The following is a 20,486-nucleotide window of genomic DNA, read 5'->3' as shown; positions in this document are numbered from 1 at the left end:
GAGTTGCTATGACAACTCTGTTTTCATGCAGTATAACAGACCTGTCGACCTCAAGTTAAGGTTGATAGAGCGCATGTACTTGTTGGTGACAGAAACCATCATCCAATATATTAGATCATGGCTCCATTTCCCTCCTAGCTTCTTTTCTAATTTATACCCCTAAAAGACATTTATTAAGCACTTATTATGTGAAGAGCTTATAGAAACCCATGAACTACCTGCCGTAAGAAAGTAGCACTATGAAAGTCTCTCATGGACATAGAATAAAATTCAGACACCTTACCATCACCTTCATAATCCAGGCCCATTTAACCTTCTAGCACATTTAACCTTCTCCTCCCCCTTGCCTTGGTGCCCTTCACTTTGGCCATATTGGTCTCTGTCTGTGCTTCAGCTACTCAGGACTCGTTGCCATCTTTGAGCTTTTGCACTTGTTGTTCCCTCTACCAGAAAGACTTTTCCCCCAGATGTTTACTTGTTTGGCTCCACTTTATCATTTGGTCTGTTTACATTTATTTCCGGAGAGAGGCTTTCCCTCATTGCTCTAAGATGGCCTTCTACCATACCACCTTCCCACATACACAGGCACGCTCTTCCACATGATGATGTTTTATTCCCTTTGTAGTGCTTTCTGTCCTCTTCAGTTACTTTAGTGTCATTTTATTATTGCATTGTCTCTCATTAGAATCTAAATTCTACAAGAGCAAGAATTGTATTTGTCGTGTTCTCTACCATGTCTGTTAATGTTTGTGGAATGAATGAAGAGTGGGGTGATAAATTTTATAGTGGCCAAGAAAGGCTTCAGATAAGCATTCATGTTCAGCAGTTGAAATATCATCATTGCTTTTCAAGTATCCTTCTCTATTTTAAACAGATTAATAGCAAGTCACTTGCTTAATGTACAATTCTCTCACAAGGCCAAAAAATAAATGTATTACTGAAAAATAAAAAATGTCATTAAAATGAAAGGAAAAGAAAGGCTTTATGAATTGGCACTCATTTAAGGGTTTTGGAAAAGACAATGGATATAGTTGAGCAGAAACAATGGCCAGAAGGCATGTTATATGTGAGAAATGATTTATATTCAGAGGTGGTATGTGGAGGTCAATCATCGTGTGTTCAGTAAGAGCATTTTCAGTACTCAGCTGAACTGTAGTAAAGGGATCGCTTGGGGAGTGAGCATGAAGGAAGCTGGATAGATGGAATTTAGAATGTTAAGGAAACAGTTCAAATTTGACCAACGAGACACAGGGGGCCATCCTAGATTTCAGAAAATAAAAAGTGGGCCTACAGTAGGGAAAGCCAAAAGCCTAACAGGCTTAAGCAATTCTCTATTTGAAAAAACATGTCTATAAAGTTGTGGAGTTGGGGTAGGGGGAGAAGAGGGGCGAGTTAGACTAGTGATTTAGGAACTTTCAAAAGAACCCTTTAACTACACTTTCCTCTAGGGCAAATTGTTTTTGTGAGTTCATTAAAAGTGTGATTTTTCAAGCATTTGACAGTAGATACCTACAAAATGAATTAATTTTTTACTCTGATTTGAATGTTGATTTTCTTTATTATAAAAGGAACAGTGAAACAAGTACTCAAGTATTAGAACTCAATGATAAGAATGATAATAATGGCATTTAAAACTATATGTGAAGTACTCATTAAATACCTTATGTGATTCTTCAATTCACTTTTTGCAGTAGTAGCCCTATGAGCTTTATTATCCCCATTTCACAGATGAGCACACTGAGGCTTACAGAAGTTTTGAACAACTTGCCCCAAGGTCAATACACTATGGATTTATGCTTATAATTGGATTTCAAATCCTCATGGTCTGTCTGATTCCAGAGCAAGGGTTCTTAACCACCTCATTTTTCTAGTCCATTCATACTTTAAGCTCATTTTTTAAAAAGTTCTTATTTCATATCATGTTATGTATTTCTGTCCTTTTATTTGAGATGCCGACTTTCCTTCTAAAAATAAATTACTTGATGTTCAGTCCACAGGTACTTACTGCTTGCCTACCTTTAAGGTATTATATACTATATTAACAACATTAATTGAAAAATCACGTAGCCGCTTATATATTAATTACATCCGAGAAAGTTAAACTCATTGAACTCACATTTTCTTTCCCCAGCATTCTTATTGTGTGTCATATAACAATGGATCTAATATAAGCATAAGAACTGAAAGGACAATTTATAGGGTTTGGGGTGATGATTTTTTTTATGTTGATATTTAAACTTAAGAGAAAAAGTTACAAGACTAGAATGAGGACTGTCTTTCACCCAGTTTCACCAGTTGTTTACATTTGCCCCATTTGTCTTATCATTCTATGTATTTATGTTTATATATTATGATTATCTTTTAACCCATCCATTTGAGAGTAAGTTGGGGACGCAATGCACTTGACCTTTAATGTTTCAGGATATATTTCCTAAGTACATAGACATTCTCTTATTTACAAAGCCACAGTGCAGTTATCAAATCAGGAAATGTACCGTTGCCGCAGTGCTATTTATTGTCTACTCCACAGTCATATTCTAATATTGCCAATTTTTCCACTAATACCCTTTTAGCTATTTTTTATGCTGGTCCAGGATCACACATTGCCTTTAGTCATCATGTCTCATTGTTGTTGTTGTTGTTGTTGTTATTATTATTATTATTCGTCTGGAACAGTTTCTCAGCCTTTATGTATCTTCATCGACCCTGACAGTTTTGAGGAATGCAGGCCAGTTATTTTGTTTATCAATTTGGGTTCATTTAATGCTCCCTCATGTTTAGATTCATGTTACGAGTTAGTGGCAGCAGTGCCCAGACATGATGTGTGTCCTGAACACCTCATACCAAGAAGCACATGATGTCGGTCTATCCCAGGGTGATGGGGTTAACTTGGATCACTTAGTCCAGGTGATTGATTGCACAAGATTTCTTGACTCTGTTACTGATCTTCTCTGTAATTAATAATAAATTTGTGTTGAGATGGGTTGAGACCAAATATCCTCATCATTTTTACCCACTAATTTTAACATCCATTGATGATTTTCTAGCTTCGTATTTCCTTCTACATTTATTAGTTGGCTTTCTACTGTAAAGAAGTGCCTTCCTTGTTTGTTTATTTATATCAGAAAGGACTTACTGATTCTGTTTTATTCAGTGGGATACACGCCATTACTGTCATTATTTTGTTGCGAAAAGGATAACTCATTTCATCATGTTTCCTTTAAGAAACAGTTGTACTTTCAATGCTGCATTAGATTTCTATTGATGCTATAACAAATCACCACCAGTTTAGCAGCTTAAAACAACACGAATTTATTATCTTACAGTTCGTACGTCCAGTACAGGTCTCACTGGGCTAAACTCAAGGTGTGAGTGGACTGTGTTCCTTTCTGAGGCTCTAGTGGAGAACCTGTGCCCTTGTTCCGTTGGGTTGTTGGAAGAATCCAGTTCTCTGCAGTCCTAGTCCTGAGAGATCCACGCCCCTTGGCTGCTTCTGTTGTCCCATCTCTCTTACCCACTCTTCTGTTTTTCCTCTTCTATTCTCATGTGATTAGATTGGGCCCACCCAGATAATCCAGGATAATATGTCAAGGTCCTTAACCTTTATCACATCTGCAAAGTCTCTTTTGTCACATATTCACAGGTTCTGGAGATGAGGGCTCGGACACCTTTGGGAAACCATTATTCTTCCTATCGCAAAGGCTTATTACCCTTGTTCAAGGCTTATGCGAGGAGCTTTTATTTGATCAGAGAAATGTCAGGCAGAGGATTACAAGCAAGGAAACTGCAGTGAGAGATGGTTTCATGTTTAGTTAAAAGGAATAGGCTTATAAGCAAGAGTAAGGGCTGAGAAGAGTATGTAGGGAGTAACAGCATCAAGGACAGAGCTTAAAGGTCTGGGCAAACTATTGAGGAGCCAAGTGAACATGTAGGGTTTATTGTCCACGTGCCCCTGCTGGAAAGTGAAACTGGTGCTGCTGGCTGCAGAGACGTCAGTGCACCCAGGGCTGGTGAGAAAAATCATACTGGACAGTCATGGCTCAGCGTTCCTGTTAGTACCCTCCCTTTTCCCATGATTTCACCAGCTAGTCACTGCTTCTTAATTTCGGGGCCAGGAAAGTTTATACATTAAAATTGGATCTTTCAGTTGTAACAGGAGTTTTTATAAAGCGTTCTTTAGTAAGATACACTCTTAGCTTTCTGAATCCAAATACCGTGTTTCCCCGAAAATAAGACCTAGCCAGATAATCAGCTCTAATGTGTCTTTTGCAGCAAAAATTAATATAAGACCCGGTCTTATTTCACTATAAGACTGGGCCTTATCTAACATAATATAATACCAAGTCTTATAGTAATTCTTGCTCCAAAAGACGCCTTAGATCTGACAGTCCGGCTAGCTCTTATTTTCGAAGAAACGCGGTAGCTACCTGCCTAGCTACACTACTGCATTAGACCAGAATAGAATGATAGAACTAAAAGAGATTGGAGAGTTCCTTGGTCTCACCCTCATTGTGCATAGGAGAAAGCTGGACACCAGAAAAGCTAAATGACTGCTGAAGCCCCCACAGCCAGGTGGTCTGAGGTGGGAGGCAGGGTGTGGAGCAGTGGTGACATGTGTGGCTTCAGGAATTGAGTCCAGCTTCAATCCAGTGTCCATCATTTACTGAATGAGTTAAGTGAGTCAGTTACTTAACCTGCCAAGGCTTACTGTTGATCTGTAAAATATGTCAACCGTACGGGGCTTTTGTAAGGATTAAATAAAGCTAATAACTGAAAGCTTTCAGTATAATGCCTGGCTCATGAAAAGTGCTCAGTATATGTTAGCTGTTATTACTGTTCTTCTAAATACAGTCTGTGCCAAAAAAGTGTATACACATTTTCAGAAAGGAAAAAGCTGTGTTAAAATTGTAATACTCAATATGTACTGATAACAAAAGATGACTACAAGTCATGTGTATACATATTTTTGGCACCCCCGGTAGTAATAGAATTCAGATCAGTAATACAGAGTCCCAACGTCCTTGGGAATTTTAGATTCCCAGCCCCAGAACCAAGCCAAACTATGAAATTCTGCACTCCACTCAGCTACTTCATTCATTTGGTCGCTGCCCTTCCCGTTACACCTTCACTCGCCAAGTTCAATACCTTCTAGTCTTTGCATTCACTTATTTATATACCTTGGTCTGCCTGTCTCTCCCCTACAAAGGTAATATGTACCAGTTATAACCATCAATAAATACCAATTCCAATACCACCAAAGAACCAAGTATACAAGGTGAAATATCAGTTTGTCCTACTGTCACTCCCCCTTTCTCTACAAGATGATATCATCTCCAAGTGGGAAATGGAATTAAAATGGATTGGAATGGAATGGATTTCATTCAGCTGATCTAGAACTTCTATCGTTTCACTGCCACTGCATGTCTGTCTATCTGTCTGTCTGTCTATTTATCTCACTTACTCCGCCTACTGAGGCCCAAGGAAGGTCTATGAGACAGACACCCAGGCAGACACTGAATCTCTCCCCTTTCTGCCTGTTTCTTTCTATTCCTATCTGGGGAATGTGCTCATCAGTGCTATATCCTTCTTCTTTCCTATGCTGGGGGCTTCTCTGACCTGGGTGGTCCCACCCTCTTCCTCAGGACAGTGAGCCTCAAGTCTTTACCTCAGTAAACAGGCCGAGGGGAAATAGGATTGACCGGGAAATGAAACGTTTGTAGATTTAGTATTTTCACAATGTTGCCCCTGTTCTCTCAGTTTGGGTTTTGTTGCTTTAATCTAGCCATGAAAATGGTAAGATGTATTGAATAACATTCTGCAACTTGCTTTTTTTCCTTTAACGATATATCATGGCCATTTTTCTAAATCAGGACCTGTAGGTCACCTGTAGGTCATTCTGTCTAGTGGCTGCATGGTACTCCATTGGGAGGTTTCACACGAATGTATTCAGTTCCTCCATTGACAGATATCTCAGTTGTTTGAAATTTGTTGTTTATATTTGTGATTTGGTCCTACCCCTATGAACTTACTTTTTACTCTCTCTAGCGTTTGGCTTCAATCCTCACCCTTCTGAGGAGGCTTCCCTCTCTCAGAATGTGCCTGATCCGAGTGTTGAGTGTAGGGGACAGTTGGTATGGCTGCTGCTCAAGGGATGAGCATGGCTGCAGCTTAATTGTTTGAGGGTGTGATGTAAGTGAGGTTCAGGGCTCCCCTTGTTCTGGAGTGACCCTGATCCCAAGTTAGTTCCTAGCGAAATGAGAAAGCACGCAGAAAAGGGAGTTTTTCTGAGTTCGTTGCAGCCCGCATGGAGAGGCAGTCTTGGTTTGATTGGGAAAGAGGTGCTGATATGAGCCTGGGACCCTCCTGAGTGGCTGGAAGGTCTGGGGGACCACTGAGCCCTGCATACTTTGATGCTCGGGGTTTGCTGGGTGACCTAGAAGTTGTGGACCTCGCCTGCCTTTCTCCTGGAAAACTGTAAATATCCACCTAGATGGTTATGGGATTGTTACTTGGGGAGAATGCCAGGACCACTCAACACGTTCTTCTGTGTGAGTCTGGGTGAAGTCACGTCAGGTCCATTGATGTTGCTGATGCAGTATTCATACGTGCACATGCTGCAGAGTCAGGATTCAGCAGCCATGTAACTTTTTAAGTAAGTTGTGTTTGCATTCCGCTCTATGCTATTCATATTGCTCTTAGTAAATTTTGAGTGTTTTGGTTTTGAAAGCTTAAGAAAATAAATATTCTGAAGCAACCAAGAGAGTTATTAGGCCAACCTCAGTTATATTTGGCTAATTACATCGGCATTGCCCTCGTCTCATTTACCAGAACACGCTCCCTTCCTAACTAAACCTTTCTTCTTCTGTTGCGTCTGTGCCACTGGGTTAAAGAAAGCGATGCATTTGCCTTTTGGATTATCAGATTCCCTGGATTTCACTGAGCTACCTTTACCCTCTTCCTGGGCCTCCTGCTGCTCCTCAGGCTGCCCTGCAGGCTTCCCCTGTGGGGGGGGAGGGTAATGGGGGTGGAGGGGAGGCCCTTGTTTATCGCCTGGCTGTTTTGAATCATCTGTTTTAGAGAATTTGATAAAAATAGTATTTAAACCGTTGGACTTTTTTTGTTGTTTTGTTTAAGTAAAAGATACAGGTAAATATGATATTCAGAAACAGGCTCCCCATTCTGCACAGATGGATTTTAACAGAACTGAACTCCCACTTTTCTCATTAGTAAGTAAACAATTTATTTAGTAAGATAGTGTTTTTTAAACGACAGGAATCTACCAAATACATGTTATTTTTGTTAAAATTCGGATTATGCTTATAGCCCCCTCGATAATCCCTCACCTCTTCAGATTCCCAGATGTCCTTTTTCGTCATCTTTTTCTCAAATCCCTTTCCCTAGTGTGCTTCAGAAAAGGCTCCTCTTGCTTCTAGGTGGCTTTGGAGCACACTGCCTGGGGGTGGCGGTGGGGTGGAGGGGAGCAGCTCCCCCCCCCCTTGCCATCCGGAGTCTGTGTCCTGCTTCAGTCAAATGCGGACATCCTCTACTCACATTTGTGGACATTTCCTGGGGCAGTGGCTGGCACCAGGGCCAGGCACCTCTGTGATAGCAGCAGAGTGTGGAGGAAAGGGGGTGCTTCTCAGCGAGCCCCTGCCTGCCGTCCCCGCTTCCCTTCAGTGTCCTGTCATACTCCGGCCTGTTGGGCAGCCACGGGATGTGGCAGGGAGGAGGAGCTGGAAAGGGGGCAGGCAGGTCGCTGGGCAACTGCAACAACATGGGTGATTTGGCTTTAAAGGTGGCGCAGGGGCCAGGCTGCATGTTGCCAAAATTGGCAGCAATTTCACCTATTAATTGAGAAGGGCTTTAACTTCTTAGGAGAAAAAACTCCTTCTGTATGTTTGACACAGTGATTCTGATGCTGGGTTGAGGGCAATAGAAAACCTATTAATCCATATCAGAAGCAGCAATAGGGTTTGGGGTGGTTTTTTGTTTTGTTTTGTTTTGCTTTGTTTTTTTCCCCCCCCCAAATCACACATTTCTCCACCCTGAGATTGTAATATCCTAGAAAAGCAATGGGAGATATTTCTCCTCCTCCTCCTTCCCTTCTCCCCAGGAGAATCTTGGGAGACATGTCTTGTCGCCTTATTTGAGTCTGCCTGGGTGGAGGAAGGTGGAGAATCACTGCTTGGTGGCTTTTGTGTACTGACTGCTCACATTGGCTTTAGGTGATGTTGATGACATTCTAGAACGTGCCATTTGACTACTCCGTGTGGAAGAACCCAAACAACAGCAAAAATACCTACCAAGTTAGTCACAAAAGATAAAATCACTACATCAGAAGTGCTCACCCTCTCACTGGTGTTTTCATTCTGGGATGAGTATTAGCCAGCTGTTGTTACACAGTAACTATAACACATATATCCTGAGGACATGAGTAGTGACTTCCCAACATTTGGAATTGTGGCACCTTCTTGTTGTCCCTGAATGGTTTTTATGTCGGACACATGTTTTTAATTTTTTTAAAAACCCGCTTCAACTTTACACAGCCCTTTTGTGATAGCTGCAGACATCTTGAGTGTCACAGAGCCAAACCTCGGAATTGCTGCCAGTAAGCCGAATGTGTCTTTTAAATTTCTGCAAGCGAATTCAATCTACACTTTCTTTGGCTTACAAAAATTTGGGGTGCTTTGTGCTTCAGTCCGTGGTGCTTGGAGGGATTGTCCCTCTCGCAGTGGCAGAAGCACCCCTAAATAATGCTCGAGATGGCTGTAGGCCTCTGCTGACAGTCCCGAGTTCTCACAAAGCTGAAGGTTTGGCCCACGAACCATCAAGAAGTCCCATCCTAAGTACAGGCCGAGCCCAGGGTTCACAGACCAGCATTTTGTTGCTTCATTTTCCTATTAAGCTCTGGGTTGCTGATTGAAGCAGAATTCCAATGTATTGACACACCACCACATTGTTAACACGATAGGGAGGATTTGATTATGGGAGAACAAGTCTAAAAACGGTAAATTGACACACACAAAAAAAAGTCTTGGGGCTTTGCTTCTCAAGGCAACTTTTGTGGTTGCATTCCTTTATTTGATGTGGTTCCCTCCTTCTCCTGTGCCAAACGGTGCAATGTGGAAAAATGATGAAGTTGCAAAAAAAAAAAAAAAAAGAAAAAGGCTAGGGAGGGGCTGGGGGAGATAGGGAGTGAACTATTTAGTAAGGAGAAAGAAAACAGAGCTTAGGGATCAAAGACAAAAATACCTGTTTCTCCAAGCAGGAAGAAGGAAGAAACAGGATTTCTTTCTCAGTGCCTGGGTGAAGACTGAGCCCACTGTCAGCTGGCGCCTTTCAGGCCCGGGTAAGCTGAGCACCATCGGCAGGCAGGCCACAGCTGCCTGTAGGTGCCTTGAGCAGCAGCTTGAGAAAGTCAAGGCTGAGTGCCCGGGTTCCCGAGAAGAGCAGGGTTAACCAGCTAAGGGCCCCAGGGAAGAGGGGTGGAGAACAAAGGCTGCCTTCCATCAGCAGATTATGGGATGGAACAGGAACACGTTTTAACACCAGCCAACCTTGGAGGCAAGTCCTAAAACAAGCATTGGAATCTAAATGAGGAAAAATGTTTCCATTACAGGAACAGGATTTTATTTATTTACAATTTTCAGGCTGAGCAGCTTTTCTATTGTGTGGTTTGTGACTACCCAAAGTGACATTTTCTGAGTTTTAAAATTATCTCTTTTGCACTGTGAAAAGAGCATATATGATTCATCTTAATATTTCTGAGGATCAGTCACCAACTAACAGCTAGTATTTGGGGTGGGAGGAGGATTTTGTAGGCAGCTCTTCACCTAGCATAGAAGTAAAAAGCACCAGAATATGCCTCAAGCTTCGTTCGAAATCATATAAATAGCTCTTTCTTGCACAGTTCCAACCAGTATCATTATGAAAACTCCCACAATCCACGAGTTGCCTAATGTTCACCTCACCCTTACCTGAAAGAGGCTAATGCTTGTGGTTTAGCTGCTGGTCTAATATATAGAGAGGGTGCAAAAAAAATGTATACACATTTTAAGAAAGGAAAAAACCTATTGGAATTGTGATACTCAGTATATACGGATAACAAAAGATGAATACAACTCACTTTTGACTTCTGCAATTACAAGAGGTACTCAAAGTGGTCACCGTCAGCGTAATTTTAATACAGTTTTTTCCTTTCTTAAAATGTGTATATATATTTTTGGGCTCCCTCTGTAGTTTCTAATAGGTTTGACCCAAGGGCCTGCTTTTAATTTTTGTTAACTAATCTAGGTCTTTTTGTCTGTTTCCTCCCAGATATTTCCCCCTCACTTTAGCATTTAGTAGAACTGTCAAATGATCCTATAAACCCAGATCAAGAGTCAGCAAATTACAGGGCAGTAGCCAAACCTGGCCTGCAGTCTACTTTGTATGGCCCACAAGCTAAGAATGATTTTCACATTTTTAAACAGTGAGAGAAACATTTAAAGAATAGTATTTTGTGACTTGTAAAAATTATGTGAAAGTCACAATTTGGTGTCCATAAATAAAATTTGATTGGAACACAGATGTGCTCATTTGTTTACATTTTGCCCATGGCTCTTTTTGTGCAATGGCATCAGAGTTGAGTGGCTGTGACAGAGACCTTATGGCTGCAAAGCCACAATACTTACTACCTGGCTCTCCACTGAAAAAGTTTGCCCACCTCTGTCTTAGATCCTTAACACCTTCCTTTTCACTGTGACCATTTCAAAAAAAATGTTACGTTACGGGTTTTGAATGTCCATTCTGGAAATTTGACTCCCATATTTTTCCCTATATTCATTCGACTTTAATACCACAAATATTTACTGTTTCCTACTATGAACTTGAGATTCTTCTTGTTTCTGGTGTTACCGCAGTGGATACAACAAAGATCCCCATTCTGGAGGAGTTTCTATTCTAGTGAAGGGTAGGGGGGGGGACACAAATAAACAAATCCAGTATGTAGAATGTCTTGTGGAGATACATGCCATAATAAAAGTAAAACAAGAAGAGGGGACACCGGAGATGGAAATGGGTTATTTTAAATAGGTTTTTGAGGAAACCTTGCTGAGATGGTGAGATTTGAGTAAGAGCTGCAGCAGCTGAAGAAGCAAGCCCCACAGACGGCTGGGAAGAGAGTTCTGGGCAGAAGGAACAGCAGGAGAACAGGGCCAGTGCTCTGACAGGCCCTGTTCAGGCGGGAGCAGCCCCGGTTTATCCAAGGAGGCAGGAATCCAAGTGAGAAGTTGGGGTAGCTTGGACCCAGCTAATTGAATGTGGGGCGTGGGAGAGAGGAGTCAGGATGACTGAGGTTTGGGGTCTGAGAAGCCTATAGGTTGGACCTGCCATGGACTGAAATGGGGTGGGTTGGGGAACAGTAGGTTTTGCTCGTGAGCAGGTTGAGTTTGAGGTGCATTTCAGACATCCAAGTGGAGGGTTTGTGTAGGCAGTTGGTTGGCTACACGAGTCCCAAGTTAAAGAGAGGTCTGAGCTAGAGTATAAATTTGGAAGTTATCAGTATAAAAGAGATACGTTAAGCGATGAAACTGGCTGAGATGCCATCTCAAACATCAGCCTTTTTTTTTTTTTTTTTTTTTTGTAAATCTCCAGGATATCGCTCACTCTATGACAAACAGAACTTTTTTAACCTCAGATTTTCGTTCCTGTGCAGTGCACCACTGGCTTGCATTAGGACCTTCCCCCATATCTCCTTATTCCCTCTCCAGGCAGATGCCTCTTACCAGTAGATATCCTGGGCAGCCTGAAGTATGAAACACACTCTTAAACCATTGGGCAGAAGCTGCTCGTTGTGGTCTGGGACCCGCGGTTCGCTGTCCAGAGAGTTCCTAGCCTTTGCTCTAGTGCCCTGCCTTATGAAGAAGTATCTTCATAATATCCTCCTCGCTTCCAGTCTGCCTGCATTGGACTATTCATACTTTGCTTTGCCTTCTGGTTACCTGCATGTAACTGTACTTCTTTGGCCCCTGCTTACATTTAGCAGTAATTTCCACAAATGTTCTGGTTATTTCCACAAATACCCCATTCGGCCTGAAACTCCTTAAAAGCATGTCTTTGTTTTCTTTGCCTTCCTGTTGTCGACAGCCCCTTTCAAATAGCCTTGGGGATGGGAGGTAGATTTGCTTTTGCCACACCTTTCCCCATTCCCAGCCCCTCTTACACATCCACAGAGTGACGTAAGGAGCCGTGGTGTGAGGACTCTGCACCCGTGCTGGGTCCTGTTAAAATGCAGATTCCCAGGTCCGGCTCAGGCCTGCTGAACCTAATAAATCCACTTCCCTGGTGTGGGGTCTGGGTACCTGAGTTTTTAACAGGCTCCCCAGGTTGTTCTTAGGTAATCTTGAAAACTACTAGTGCAGAGAAAAGATTAAAATCCCCCTTTTACTGTTTCCAGCTTTATGACCTTGGGGAAGTCATCCCCCTCAAGCCTCAGTCTTCTCATCTTTACACTGACTACATCAACACTTGTTGCCTACTTCATCAAGCTGTTGTATAATAAAAAACCAGAGAAGGAAGTGGACCGCAAGTGCCATGTGCCAGCACCCTGACTAATCTCTTCTTCTGGTATATTTTCTGTGTGCAGGCCAGGCTCCAGCTCTCTACAGCACAGGTAGTTCTTTGAGCAGAGACTAGTCATCTATGTGTGAGGTTGCCTAATGCTGTTTATGTGCCTGTGCCTTTAGTAAATACCGTGTTTCCCCCCAAATAAGACCTAGCCGATAATCAGCTCTTATGCGTCTTTTGGAGCAAAAATTAATATAAGACCCAGTCTTGTTTTATAATAAGACCCAGTATAATGTAATGTAATGTAATATAATATAATATAATATCACATAATATATAATATAACGTAATTAATATAATACAATATAATTAATATAATCTAATGTAATACAATTGATATAATACAATAAATACCGGGTCTTATATTAATTTTTGCTCTAAAAGACGCATTCGAGCTGATTGTCCGGCTAGGTCTTATTTTTGGAGAAACACAGCACCAGTAAGGAGGAGTCAGGTGGATACCCTTCTCTGTCCTGGTCAAGTAGAGGGATGCTTTTTCTAATTCTCTGTGTCTTCATTTAACCATCATTAAAATCTATGAGCAGTGAGAAGGAGGGAGTTAGGAAAATAGTTGTGGAATTAGTCTCAGGTAACTATTGTATGCATTGATTTTTTTTCCAGCTTTTCTTGAAGTATAATTGACCAATAAAATTGTAAGATATTTAAAGTGTGGAATGTGATGACTTGATATATATATGTAGTGATTTTTTTCAATAAATATGTTTTAAAAGTAATTCATAGGAAGAGTAACTTCTGCCTGTTAATAGCAGAGCAGTAAAGCCATTCATTAGAGCCTCAAAGTTGTAAATTTATAACAGACTCATAGTAAATTCACTCATTCCTGTTGACAATAGTTCCACTTCTTGAATTGTGACGGAAGCAACTGCAAATAATAGGACAGGGATCAAAACGCAACAAGAGGAAAACAGCTTTTCTTTCCCTTAGCTCGTTCGGGCATCTTTATAAATAGTTCACACCAGGTCTTCATAGAACATCTGCCAAGTCCCTTGTCTTCGGGGCTTACGTTAAATGCTTTTTACATGCTAACAAATTCTGATGGTGGACATCTGTTAAGGTTACTGTCCCTTAAAGGCTTTTTGGAGATGTTAACAAAGTGAAACACATTTTTGAATTAAAACTTAGTGTTCATGTCATTAGACATACTGTTTTCAATTACAACATTCCCATCATTTGTATTTCTTTTAATGTAAAGTGTCCTTGCATTCCATCCTCTTCCTATCTGTTGGAAATTATCCATCAGGTCCTCTGGCCCTCAGAGTTCTTCCAGGTTTCCAGGGATTCATTTGCCTAGAATCAGAAACGCTCTAATCACTTCAGTTCAGGTACCTATATGAGTTTAATAAATGTTCCTGGAAACAGCCTCAGGGGCTCTGTCCTCAGCCCAGGTATCCATCTGAAACACCTAAGCCAGAAAGAGCCTGCTGAAACTGACATGTATGGAACCAGACGTCCGGTCTGCAAATAAGGATCCAGAAGTCACAAAAGTGATAATAACCGAAGACCTGAGAGTGGGGTAGATTTAGGCCAGAGAGACCTGGATTTAGATGCCTCTCTGCCATTTACCACCTATGTGACTTTAGAGAGGTTATGTAGTTTCTCTAAGTCCCAGCCTTCTCATCCGTCAGATAGGATAATCCCTCTCAGAGGCTGGTGTGCAAAAGAGATGGTAATATGTAGTGGGAAAAGCACCTAGTATAGTGCCTCACGGTATGAGAGCTGTTGTTATTCACTACTCTTTCTGTGGAGAATTCTTTTTACCAGCTAAATGCCTCCTATTGCCTTTTAAACTGTCTTCATGTGTACTGTGCCTAAGCAAAGAACAGCTGATTTAAATTACCAATACAGTATGTATTCACATTTGAAAATTACTCTACTGAATAATTCCTTAACCTCCTAAGTAATTTAACTTAGCAATTTCAACTTCTTTAGACTTTGCTCCAGAGGAACATTTTCCGAGTGTTTAACCATATTATCGTTGTCTTAGAACATTTCCATATTTATATGTCTCTCTAAAAATGGGAAACAAGAAGTGGAATACAGTACTCTACTGTAAAGCAGGCCTGGTAGTAGACCACGCTAAATAAAGACCTGGTTTATGCTGTGAAGTATGTTTAGTGGAAATAGTAGATCAGTCACACGTGTAATATGACCAGGCCTACATCGTTGCTTCAGTGAACCTTTCATCCAGTTTGACTCCCCAGGTTTTCTCTTACTTGTAAACTTAAACCTATCGTTCTGATCTTTTATTTTCTTCTGTTATATTCATTGAGATTTTTTTCCATTTTGAATTGTACCCTGATTTTGTTTCACTGAGAGATCAGAGACTCTTGAGATGATTCAAAGTGGAATCTATAAGATGAGATGAAGGCTAACAATAGCTCTAGAAAATGTTTTACTACGAAAAAGAAAATCCAGTTTTTTAAAAAAGTCTCTCCTTAATGTAGTATTTATGTACTTCTGGGTTTTCAGAACCTATGTGTGACTTTAAAAAACTCTGACATCTTAAGAAAAAGTGAGATGATAAGGTGATGAATTTTATAGATAAAAGCTTTATTGAGGATAATTTCAGCCACTTATACCACAGTTTCAGTTTATAGGTGGATTAGAGTTTTTAAAACTTCACGCCATCTTTTTATGAAAGAATTTCTAATGGAAAAGGACAGAGGCTTTGGAACCAGAAAGACCGGGATTAAAGCCCATCTTTGCAACTTATTGGCTGGGTAATCTTGGATGAGATACTTAGACTCTTTGAACCTCAGTTTTTTCATCTGTAAATTGGACCAATTAAGTCTCCTTGGCAGGGTGGTTGTGAGGTTTAGAGATAATGAAATGCCTAGTAGAGTGCCTGGCAAAAGTGGATACTCAATAAATAACAGTGACTTTTGTTTTATTGTAATGGCTCTCCTGGCTGGCCACTAGGAAACATACTCTGGCATTATAAAGTGTCCCAGATTCTTGAGGTCCCTGGCATTCCTCTACCTTGAAATGGTGCCTTAGTCACATATTCAGAATGGAAAACTCAAGACCTTGAACAGAATTAAGCAGAGAGTTAGTGTTCGCTGAATTGAATTGAAGGCTAATCTTCCGTAGGGTATCTCTTAGCTTGAGAGCTAGTGGCAGCTTGTGTCTACCTACCAGCCTGGAAGTGCCCCATTTCCATGCTTTAACCTCCAACACTCCCCTGAATCATACTGTGGAGGAGGCAAGCAGGTCAACTTCCTCTCCCCCAGAACCTGATTCAAAGGTCAAGCAGGCCACTAAGTCTGGTCCAAGCGTCTCTGGTAGCCCTTTGACATAACCCTTGAACATAGAACACTGAAACAAGAGGCATTGTATTAGGTTGCTGCAAATGTAATTGCGGTTTTTTGCAATTATTTTTAACCTTTTAAACCACAATTACTTTTGCACCAACCTAATAAAGTCTCTCTTGGAGTGCTTCGTGCCATTTTAATATTAGTGTAACTCCAGTTGTTACTCTAACCCTTTAATCGTTGAGAGAGATGGATCTTTTTGAGAATAGTGTTATCCCTACTGCCCTGATGAGAAAGTGGAATAGAACCAAAGAGCAAACTTGGCAGAAGTATGAACTATAATTGGGAATCACTGGCCTTTCTGATTTTCTCCAGTACCAAATGATGCTTCGCTCATTTTATTTGTCCAGTAAGGTAGAACCCCACAGAAGGAGGAGGGAGTTGCTGTTCCTTAATGGGCCCAAATCATAATGCCATTGTCCCAGGTCACGCTTTCAGACAGGCTGACTCCCTGCACTTTTTTGAAAATGCTCAAAATGCTCAAGAATACTTCCTTTCTGTCATAGTGTGGTAGCCAAGGCTAGTCTTCAATATTAGAGACCCTGAATATTTGTAGACAGAGCAATGTTCACACAGAGTTGTGTGAACTGTATTTGCACAGAAAACAGTAGTATTAATACATTTAACACAGGTAGTTCTTCCATTTGACTCTTAGAGCCTACGAGACAGACCTGGACATGCTTTTCTGGTAACCTTTTGAGCTGTTTAACTCCATTGTTGGAAAGGCTTCTCAAACTCCGGCGATATCTTTCTAATTTATATCTACAGTTTCAGGTCTAAGAATTATCAGCTAATTTCCTGTTTCATTTTAGTTCAGAAAAGAAATAGAAAGTACTTTCTCAAGACAGCCCTTTTTACCTCTCTCTCTCCTCTCAAGTTCAGCCTGAGCCTCTGCCACACCAGTTTAGTTTTCCTCACCTTTTACCCCTGCTTTCTCACTGCACCGCTCTAGAGATCAGAAGAATCGGCACCAAGTAGTCTCTTTCATCTCCTCCTCCCCCTCCCCAGCCCCAACTCAGCCACTTAGTGGGTCAGTCTGGTCCTGCCTCTCTCCAGCCAGCCCTGCATTCCCGGGACTAGCTGAGTGAGTCTTGGAATCTCTGCACAGGGTGAGTTTTCTGTTGTACATGCTCAGCCCTATATTTTTTGATTCATGAATATTAAATAATTAGAAACACAAGGCCTTACCTCCATCTTTCGCCCTTTGAAAGCATAATAGCTCTTTTATTTCATGGCTCTTAACTTTGTTTATTCAGCATGATCAGGGCAGCATTCAGGCTGTAGCAGCAAGCTGTTAAATATTTACCCACCAAGAGGGTATTTATACATGAGTCAGCAGCACTTATCAGTGTGTGACACTGGCAGTCAACTTCAGTACCTTCACAAGCTAAGAAACTACTGAGTTAAGTAAAGGCTGCAATGAGAGTCCTTTAAAAATCAGTTCTCATTTAAAGCGATCCTTCGTAGTATCTGAAGTGCTTCACACATTGAGGTTTACCCTGCACAGCCCACTAAGTCACTCACAATTAGACATGACAGAGGGTTGGCTCCTTGCGTCCAGGATCCAGGGAGTCCAGTTGTTTAATGGTTGGGGTGGGAGAGTCCTGAGGTATGAACAAAATTGAGAAGAGTACAGCGCAGTGGCTAGGCACCTACTGTTTTGCAAACAGTGTATAAAGGACTATATGGTGCATAAATAAAAGAAAGCCATAGTTTCTACCCTGAAGGAATATTTGGTTGTATAGGGGTTAAAGAAAGAATTCTATAGTCTAAAGCAGCATAAACGCCCAGAAAAATACAGGCTGGGGTAGGAGTAGCAGAATAAAGTTGATTTTACTTTTGATTGTTTAGGTTTTATATTTCTTGAATTCATCTGCATTTGTTGATGTCCTGCTTGTGGGATTTTTAAGAAAAATGTAAATTTTTCTTAAGTTGTGTTAATACAATTGATCTGGGGAATTAAAAAAAAAGAAACAACCAAGAGGAATGCTCGCTCTGCTGCTGTGTGGAAGATTGTGAAGGGAGACGAGCGGTCTGTCACGGCGCCTGCTTCAGTGGTGGTCTGAGTGCTTCTAGAAGCCCTGTCGTCTCGTTGGAACCCCAACCCAGCTCACTGGTAGCCAGACTGACCGTTTCTTTCCATCCCTGTAGCCCTTCCAAGATTAAAATTCCCCTGCTCTCAGGGAAGCACGTAATTCAGCGGTAACAGCACGGACACTGGTGACAAGCAGACCTTGAGTTCAGATCTTGGCTTTCCCATTTTTCTGGCTGGGTGAACCCAAGGTTTCTTCTGCTCGATGAGCCTTAATTTCTTCACCTGTAAAATTATAGCGATAATTCCCCCCTCATTGAATTGTGGGATTAAATTAGACAATGAGAAAGCCCCTAGCAACAAGTGTTAGTTCTTGATCATCACAGAAGCGGAGTAGAGATGGAGATGGGCCTGGCAGCAGAGCGGCTGGAATTCGAATTTCCCCACACCCCCGCTTCTCTCTGTCATTATAGGTAATTTTTGTTTAATAGCTGTATTTCAGAAGCAGAGAGAGAGAGAGATTGAGATTACAGGATTACCCACAGACTATTTTCATTCCTTGTATTCAATTTAATGAACGATTAAGAACTTATCCTGTAATACTTTATACAGGTCAGAGCCATTACAATCAATTCCAGGGAACTGTCCAGATTATTTTATTTTTTGGATTTTTATTATGCTAAGGATTGTTGCTCTCAGTAAGCTGTGAGAAGCCTGGATCTTGGTATTGTCTGTGTTATACAGATATTTCACCAGTAACAACAAGGTAGAAATATTAGATTTTTTTACGTTACAGAATTTTCTTAATCAGTTTTATATCCTGATGGTACCATTAGAACCTCTGGTTAGATGTGTGCCTTCTGTGTACTTTTTCATACAAAAAAGGGGATAAAAAGCCTTCCTCCAGTTCACGAGAAGTCATAGGAATTTTCCTAGCCTTCTTCAGAGTTTAGGTTAAATCTGATCCAACGTCTGCTCTGAGATTAGCAAACAGAAATGATGTTCTCGCTGAGTCTGAGCAGTTGCAGAGTGTAGATGATTCATTAATGTCATACTTAGTCAAATGCTGTCTTATAATTTTCTCAGTTGTCAGAGTTGTGCTTTTTACATAGAGTAGAAAAAGTGCTTTTTCATCTGAGTAGAAAAAGTCAGTGGTGAATATTTTCATTCCATATTGGCTACCTCACATCACCTGAGATTTTGTTTGTTGGGATTTTTCATTCCCTTAAATAAATAAAGATAATATTCATTTTTTACCAGAAAAGTTAATTTCAGAAATCTGTAGTCAGTAGGGAGACAGGCTGGGTCTGGAGTCCTTGCAGTAGTTATATGTATTGTTTCCTGTATCACAAACTAGACTCAGTCCATCTGCTCTAAACTATTTAGGAATAGTTTTCTATCCTGTTACTATGAAACATTTGCTTCCTTTGTAGTCTTGTGACTGTGGGAACTTGGATAATGAGTAACCACAGCATTAAGGGATTTTAGGGGTCTTTTTACATCCCGTCATATTACAGAGAGGCTTTAAGGGTCTTACAGAAATACATAGTTCATTAAAATAAAATTCAATAAGCAAATTAGGCCCAAAGGAAAGTGCGAGTAGGAAAGAAGATGAAATCAAGATTAAGGATGATATACGAAATATATACTGTAAGGTTCTGCACAATTTCTGTTAATGATCAGATGCTGGGTAATTTATACTAAGAAGGAGAATCTTCGTGAAAGTTCTGGAAACTATTACTGGATGAACATTGTATGTTAGTTCTTAGATCAATGATTTTTTACTGTACTTTCTTGTTTAAATGAGTTGAATATCAACATTTACATGGACTACTTGCAGACTTCCTATCCATATTGGCCCATAGACATGGGACCAAGTGGACCAAGTAGCACAGTGTTTCAGAAAGTGTCTAGTTAGTTGCCACCATTTAAATATTGAGAGGTTAAATAATCTGGATTTCTGGCTTCACTTGAAAAATTAGGATCTGGTAAGACCAGGCTTGCATTCTTATATGTCTGAGATTGGCTGGAGGTGACTGGAGAGTCCTTCCCACTGTGTATAAAATTTCCAGTTCTCTCCACTCATTGACATCACCTGCCTGGGCTGGGCAGACCCTGGAAGTTTTTTTGCAAGCCCTGCCCTAGACCACCTGGCTCCCACTGAAAATAAGGAAAGCCCAAGGAGGCAACTGAGGCGACAAAGAAGTAGCATTCAGTACAGCATTATAATGTTACATCAGTTCAATTTAATTCCACCAAGGTGTTTACTGAGTGACTTATGTTGGCCGAGCATTGAATTGTACATAAAGAACAATATAAAAGTCTTATGTTTTAGTAACAGGTATAACCCATTCATGGTGGTAAGACATTGATACAGGCCAATCAAAATTTGCTAATTTATATCGTTGTACGATAGGATCCTTCGTTGTTATTATCATTAAGTGTTAGTCATGTGTGACATGAACATGCTGACCTAACAAAATGGATTGAAATATGGAAATGTCATCAGGTGAAGC

General features: G+C 40.8%; 1 protein-coding gene across 2 annotated transcripts in view; it reads left to right on the top strand.

Annotated features, from left to right (window-relative positions):
- BABAM2 (BRISC and BRCA1 A complex member 2) overlaps positions 1-20,486 on the top strand; it is a 375,203-nt gene that overhangs the window by 277,846 nt on the left and 76,871 nt on the right. The window lies entirely within an intron of this gene.

The sequence above is a fragment of the Rhinolophus hipposideros genome (assembly GCF_964194185.1).
Source record: "Rhinolophus hipposideros genome assembly, chromosome: 12".
Classification (NCBI taxonomy): domain Eukaryota; kingdom Metazoa; phylum Chordata; class Mammalia; order Chiroptera; family Rhinolophidae; genus Rhinolophus; species Rhinolophus hipposideros.
This window is presented reverse-complemented; position numbering and strand designations above follow the sequence as displayed.